Source organism: Cydia splendana, chromosome 2 (genome assembly GCF_910591565.1).
Source record: "Cydia splendana chromosome 2, ilCydSple1.2, whole genome shotgun sequence".
NCBI lineage: Eukaryota > Metazoa > Arthropoda > Insecta > Lepidoptera > Tortricidae > Cydia > Cydia splendana.
The window spans coordinates 8,934,782-8,942,576 of NC_085961.1; positions in this window are offsets into that span (position 1 = coordinate 8,934,782).

The following is a 7,795-nucleotide window of genomic DNA, read 5'->3' on the forward strand; positions in this document are numbered from 1 at the left end:
GGAGTAAAAGGGGCATTGAGATTATTCCGATACCTAGATTTTTCGGTGAGTTGAGCTGAGCATAATGAAATGAACTCGAAAGTTACAAGTTGATTGTTTTCTAAAAATAAATCCTAATTACACTTACAATTCTTTTTTAATTTTCCTCCTCAAGAAGGTCAAGGTTACTTTTTTGAACGTCCTCTTACTAAACATATAATAAGTAGGTAGGTGTACAAATTAAACTAACCTAATTTCTGATTCGGGAGGCCCTATCATCGACATCGAAATTTCTTTAAATTTCGCTCGTTATGGTAGTCCCTCTGATGTTTGATATCATAACAAATTAAATAGGTACCTAACTTTCCTAAATCATTGATACACTTTAACCGTATTGTTTCAATTTTCCGTATAAATTATAAGTCATTCAAGATTTACCTCCGACGTTTCGAGGACGGCGTTGCCCCGTCGCCGCCGTCAACGCCGTCCTCTTCGGACTTCGGAGGTAAATCTTAAAACTTAAATACATGAATAAATTGTGAAAGTTTAAATAAGTATAGTGTTGTTCAAAATATACTTATCTAAAGTGATAAATAACCATTTACCCGACTACCTGGCTTGTCGAAGGTCACTGTGAGATTTTCTATTGTTTGAGTCGTGTATCCTTTTCGAGTTTAATGATAAGGAATTCGTTGTTAACCCATTTCTATTAGAAAATATGTTTATATATTCCTCGGACCATTACGTTCGCATGTTGTGATTTGCTTAGTGTTTATTTTAGAACCTTCACCCACGTTCATTAATATATTTATTATGGGTACTGTAATATAAAAATATTTCATTAATTTATTAAAATCAGAAACATTGTAGTAGGAAGTACCTAATATAAAATATAACACGAATCCCGGAATGCCCACTGCATATCCGTATCAGCAGAATGATTGAGGTCATTAACCCCGTGTGGCACCGACTTGCCTGATAACTGATTATTTCACTTGAAATTGGGATTAGGTATTAAGCGCTTATGACACTATACCCACATACTGAAACCGCAAGAGTGTGTAAACTGTCTAAGGAGACACTTCCATAGGTATTTAGGTATTTGTTGCAAGTGTTGGCCTTTCCTTTTTGACACAAAATGGTCATGGTCTTTTCTATTTGATAATAAATCTAAGACAATACCGCGTTATAATTATATATCTAGGTACCAATACAATTTTTTAATTTAATATGCGCATACTTTTTACTTACGATTTTATTTAACGAACGTTTCAAATAGTTTGTATCAGCGCAACCTTGGGCCTCTCAAGGCCATGTGCACGGCAACCAATGCAACGCTTAGCGCCCAGAATTATTTATTAAAACGGATCGTACCGCAATGCCTTGTTCTTTTTGCCCTAACGTGATGCGTAGGTACCTACTAGATAACTTCAATCCAGCATAAGAGTCGCTCTTTGATTATGCATTATTGTGTATCTCAAAGTCACAGTTATGCTGGTTTACTCGAACGCTCGTCGTGCCGAAGCAAGGTAAGCGATAAGAACATGACCTGTGATTTGTAAGGAAACTTTGACCCCGTACTAAAGTACCCAATCAAACTTCTATTTACAATACAAAAAATGTAACCAAAAAAACAAAAATGTCAAATTGATTTAATAATCGTAAATTGACTTAAAGTATGTAAATAGATTTTAATTTTGTCGCCGATGTCTGAAACGCCATCTAACAATTAACCTTAAAATGAATGTGATATGTAGGTTTAGTGCGTGAAAGCTACAACAGATGTCGCAAGAGAGGTGTTTCGACGCTATTTCAACTCATGTTTGTTGTAAGAGTTTTGTTAGCTCCATGCGCCATCTAGTTTGTCACTGTGAACTAAAAAATTAGCTACAAGTATAAGATACTTAGGACGGTGCGCTTTTTTAGTATGGGATTGGGTATCTGTACTAGTATTATATGATCTGTGCCGCAGGGGACCAGAGGGCTGGCCTGTATTTTGCTCAACGCGTTAGTATTGCCATACAACGTGGCAATGCGGCCAGCCTTCTGGGCACACTGCCCTTCGGCAGTGACTTGGGGGACGTTTTTTATTTATAGGCGTTTTATTTTAAGTTTATTTAGTTTAGAGATAGTTTGTATTATTATTTTTAAGCTAATTTAATGTTTTATATTTATTTAATAGTGTTGTAATAAATCTTTCCCCCGATTAAATTAATTGTAACATGACAAAAAAAAAAAAAAAAGAAGAGCTAGTTCTAATAACGTAATGTGTCGCTTGTGAGTTTTTTGTTGTTTTTCCGGGTTGGTTTAATTTTGCTACTGGCTGTTTCTAAAGTATTTATAATGTTGTTATTTTGAATTTGAACTTCTGAATGTGTATTTGTGGTATCTCTTCTTGTAAGGTGTCAAAATTACTTCGTAATTCTAAGTTAAACTGATCGTGGTTACAAATAAGAGTGTGTTTCTGTTTAGGTGTTTTGCCTATTTATGAATTAATTGCTTACGGTGGATTTAAGTCTTAAACTTTATTTTTGCTCTCACGGGTCTGTGATCGGAACTAAATTTAAACCTATTGATGTACCTAATACCTACATAAATAAATATCTAATTAAACTTTTGTCAGATGAAAATATTATTATATAAGTAGTCAATTTCGTGTGTGATATTCCGCCAGGCGAAGTCCAGGTCCAGCGACTTTGAAGTTTTTTTTGAGAAAGAAGGAATTACTTATCTACGTTCATGTTTCGACCAAAGGCAAATGGAATAGACCTAGAACTACGGTCGTTTCTGCTGCCAAGGCCATATGTGGTCCAACTATGTATGTGTGCTTGATCTGACTTCACCAAGGACAATGGTCCATGTTTCCTGCTTTTCATCAGTAGATTTATTTAGAGGGTCATAATCTCGTAATACTCTTCAATCTTATCATCGCAATGTGTAGATGTTGATGCATAGGCTTTGATTGCGGTTAAGGTGGGTATATAGCTTTGGGATTTAGGATATGCTTAACGTCAACACAGCCATCTTGTCGGAGTAATTTGATAATCCGACAATGTTGTCCTGCCACTTCTTTTTGACGACAAAGAGTGTGGGTATCTTCCGCCGGGTAGTTTCAAAGTAGCGCCAATAACAGAAAAGCTAACGGAAAAACGTCTGAGGTGGTACGGTCATGTACAGAGGCGTCCTGTAGACTACATGGTTAAGGTACTTAGCGCTCGATATATCAACGACGAAGCGAGGACGTCGAAAACCACCTGCCACCTGGCTGACGACGGTTCAGCGAAACCTGAAAGACCTCAATATAGACGCCGACGTTGCACTCAATCGTGCAGAATGGAGGAAAAGAATAGGGAAGGCCGACCCCAAGTAAATGAGAACAAGGCCTAGCAGGATGATGATGACGTGGGTATCTTCCGCCCGGGGATTCTTAGCACCACTTTTACAGGGTACTTAGCGCCGTAACGAGGAGTCGTAAGCCCACCATGCTGGTTCAGTGCGGGTTGGTGGATCGCCAGAGGCTTGTTTGGTATTCCACAGGGTGACCACGTGCAGGAGAGGCTGGTCTGGGGTCCGTTACATGACATTCGGGCCCCTTACATCGCATCCCCCAATTATTATCCTCCCCTTTGTTTATTTACTTTGGTAATTTTTGATCGTAAAAATATAGCCAAACCAAACAAGCTAAGAATACTCTAGTTTTAAAGAAAAACTAGTCTTATTTGCAATTTTTTTAAGACTGAAAGTCGCTTACTTTAGTAAATATTAATTAACATCCATGTAAAATGATTCTAATTGCGCTTTTTCTTTGAAATAAACGTTAAGTTATATCAAATAACTGGATATAGTGTCACTGTTCCATAAATTGAATCAATATTGCGAAGTCGTCATGTGACATTAAGCAAAACTAAACGGAATAGTGACATTACAATTTTCTTTTAATTGAATTATCTTAGAAATTAAACAAAAAAAACACAGTTTACTCAAATGACTCACAAGATTAGTTTAAAATCTAAAAAAATATAGCAAAAAACTCTTTCTTTTATCTCTAGTACGGCAGTTTTAGACGTTTGAAGATTTCGAAAATTTTAAAGCTCTGTACCCAAAAAACACGTTTTTCGCTTAATGACACTGTGTTTCTCAAGGAGCGATATTTTACCTCAATTTTATAAATTTTACCAATAACCCGAGCATTGCTTTCGTTCTGTAAATAGTTAATTTGTGTTCTACAAAGTTAATTTGTGTCAATATTTATCATTATGAAGCGATGGAAGCGATAAGCAATATACATTAAAACAAACATTTAAAAATAAATTAAACTTTTATGTAGGTAGCTTGTAGGTGGGTCAACCGGGATAAATGCGTCCCTCGAGGTAAATGCGTCTTTTAAACGTTTAATTCTTCTAAATGGAATATTTTAGAACTAAAATTGCAACCCTCCCTATTCGAAGTGTGGTCACTAAACTTTTAGCGTAGACGGCCATAATAGTTATAATATGTTGCGTTTGGAAGATATCTTCAAAAGACGCATTTACTCCAAGAGACGCATTTACCCCGGTTGACCCTACATAGCTATATTAAACAAAAATTTTGCAACATTTTTCTCAAAAGTAACACTATCAGTAAACATGACACATAATTTTAGACAATGACGCTCCTTCCAATAAATGGCGAATGCAGGTACTTGGATAGAGGATACCAGGGCATGTTGAAATTATTTTATATTAATATACTTATACCTAGCTTATTATTATTCCACATCCGCAACTACGAGTCGCAAATATTCCAAACGGCGCGTGACGAAACGAACGAACGAAGCCATGTCAAATTACAGGCATCTAATGCAAATACGTTAAATTGATTACATCACCGTTGAATAAATAATCAACCTTTACGCACCTCGGGGACTTGTTTTCTATCCGTTCTAATTTATGAGCATTCCCCAATCCCTCGGATAATCACTAATCTCCTGAGAAAATAAAGTTGCCCTAATTCAATATAGAACTTTACGAAGTAAATTCAGGTATTTATTTTATTTACACTTTTACTAATTAAGTTTGGCTGGCGAGTTACACAAAAAGCATAATTATGAGTTTACTAACCCAAAATTAAATATTGAAAGTTATTTAATTTTATACCTTCTTATAAAAAACTTAGAGTGATATTGTTGTAGAAATTTTGGATACTGATGTACCTACTTGGTTTAAAGGTACATAGGTATTTTGTTTCCATTGTGACAAACTTAGTAATATTGTATTTTACAATGCGATTGCTGCGTTCAATACTCCTAGTTTCCTCTTACGCGCACAACTGCACAATAGACTGCAATTGTGACCTAACTTTTGCATAATCCCGTTAACCGTGCGATAACTCTCCGGTGCAAACAGCCGTAACCCACTTATGGCGGTTCATGAAACCATCAATTTTGATAAAACTGCAGCGTGGCGCATCGTGGTGCAACACGGCACAAAATAGAGCCGAGAATTGATGATATGTGTTGAATTTTTTGTTCAAAAGTGACAACACACATTGTATTTACCTATTCGAAAATACCCAGCATCACTTATGTACCTTGCCTGCACATGATACACAACACCCAGTTTGAAGTTTGAGACAAGCAGTTTAATTTATTTGAACAAGTTGTTTTTTTTTTTAGTTTTACTTGTTTTGGTGTGTAAATATAAAAAAATCCGGTTGTTTGTGTCGAAAACGAATCCTGGTGGCGTTTTTTTATCTAACACCAAACCCACAATAAATAGTAACCTAAAATTAAAACTACATACAAAACTAAAACTAAACCTAAAAAAGAAAACAACCTAAAAATCTATATCTAACGAGGGCCCCTGGGGCATAGTGCCCTGTGTGCTGGCAGCATTTCCTCGCTGAATCGCCACGCTTATTCGTTGAGCGAGGAAGCTGCCAGCTCTTTCGTCCCCAGTGACCTCAACCAGCCGTTTGGACAAATTTATGAACAGACTATTTTTTATCTTATGTGTTGCAATTTGATTATTAAATGAGCTGAGTAATCGACGCTTCTACGCACCACTTGATTCGCTGTAGACGACACAGAAAAATGCACGTTAACACACATGATGATATATCTATAAACATCAAGATAATATATCTTAGTCACACCTAATCGTAAAGGCTCTCTGTATTCTTCAAAAACTAATGAGAAAATCGCTTTTTATATTTATACACAAGAGTGACAAAGCAATTAGATGCAAATTATGCGTTGTTTCCTAATGATGTTGGCTGGTGGTATTGACTTTTTAAATGATGATTTTGCATGATAAAATATTGAATAGAATTCATTTTAAATTGATTTGTAATGAATGTTTTGGTACTATTTTTCCTCGCATTGGTGTAACGAAAATTTCACTCGATACGCTCGTGGTCTATTTTGGAATTTTTCGCTTTGCTCGGATATCGATATTAGCACGAGGAGTTAAAACAACAATTTTGCCCCCTTGTAACTATTATGCCTATCAAAAATATTTTGATTGCTAATGTATACGTCTGTCTTTTATCTAAAATTGTAAATCGTAATAAAAGTTTGCTAATCCTTGACCTAATAGCAAATCGTCGTTGCAATATTTTCCAATAGTCTGTATGATTGTGTCCAGAAAGCAATGTAATCATATAAAATAAAAGACACATAGCGGCAGCACCGCATTCAGCTATATTACATCGAGTGCAATTGTCACGTTATTGGAAACCTTCCAAAGCTAACAAAAGCCCGGTTTTTACAGAAAAGTATTTTTAGAGAAAAAACCGCACTTAGGTCGAGAAAATGTCGCTGCATTTTACTGCTGCGTCTTTTTTGTCATCTTGATATTTTATATTTTTATACAGTTATCGCTGGTTGTAAGTACCATTATTGGTAAACCATCGCATTGTATAATAAACTTTGCAACTTTGTATCCAGTGACCCAAGCATCATATTATAAGCAAATATCTTCTATTCTTAACTGCCAGGGAAGCGGGTTGACAGACGCTTTAGAATTGTGCGAGTGCAGCGTTTATACTTATTATTTATTGACGATACTGATTTCAAGCATCACATTCATAAACATGCCGCGAGATTAAGGAAATCCATCCCAATTTTCAAAAAGTTACGTAACTCTGCAGATAGATCTCTTATCATATTCATATTTGGAAGTGGAAAGGGTCCAACGCTCTGTTTTAAAAGTTAATGTTGAAGAGACCCTTTTGATTTCCAACTTCTGAACTCTACACTGAAGCTAAGGTCCTGACTGTTCAGCAGTTATTTTTGCACAGAATCGTTTTGCTTACACACAAATCGTCTACACTCATGACTTGTTACGTCTCTCTTCTCAAAAAGCGTATCTTTAACTTACCTGTTCCGAAAGTCTTCTCCGCCTTCGGTAAACGATTTGGGGACCACCTTAAGGCTTCAACCTACAATGCCATGCTAAAGCATTGTCATCTCAAAGGCAGATCAGTTATTGAGGCCAAAAAGCTTACCTACACTCTTCTTAAATCACTTCTACGTAGAAACAGAAGCTATACTAAGTAATATTTTATAATGTATGCAAAGATTTAAGTGTAAGTTTTAGTAATTTTGTAATTTGCATGCTATATTAAGTACCTAACTAAAATCAGATACTGTACAAATCTAAATGGTTCCCCGCGATACAGGTCTCACCTATAGTGCGGGGGCCCCTGGTAAATATGCAAACCATAGTTTATTGGTAAATAAGTGATTTTATTTATTTTTATTTATTTTATAGGTACTCGACACAAATATCTCATTGTATTTTCATATAAGTATGAAGTCGTACAAGTAGCGTCGAAA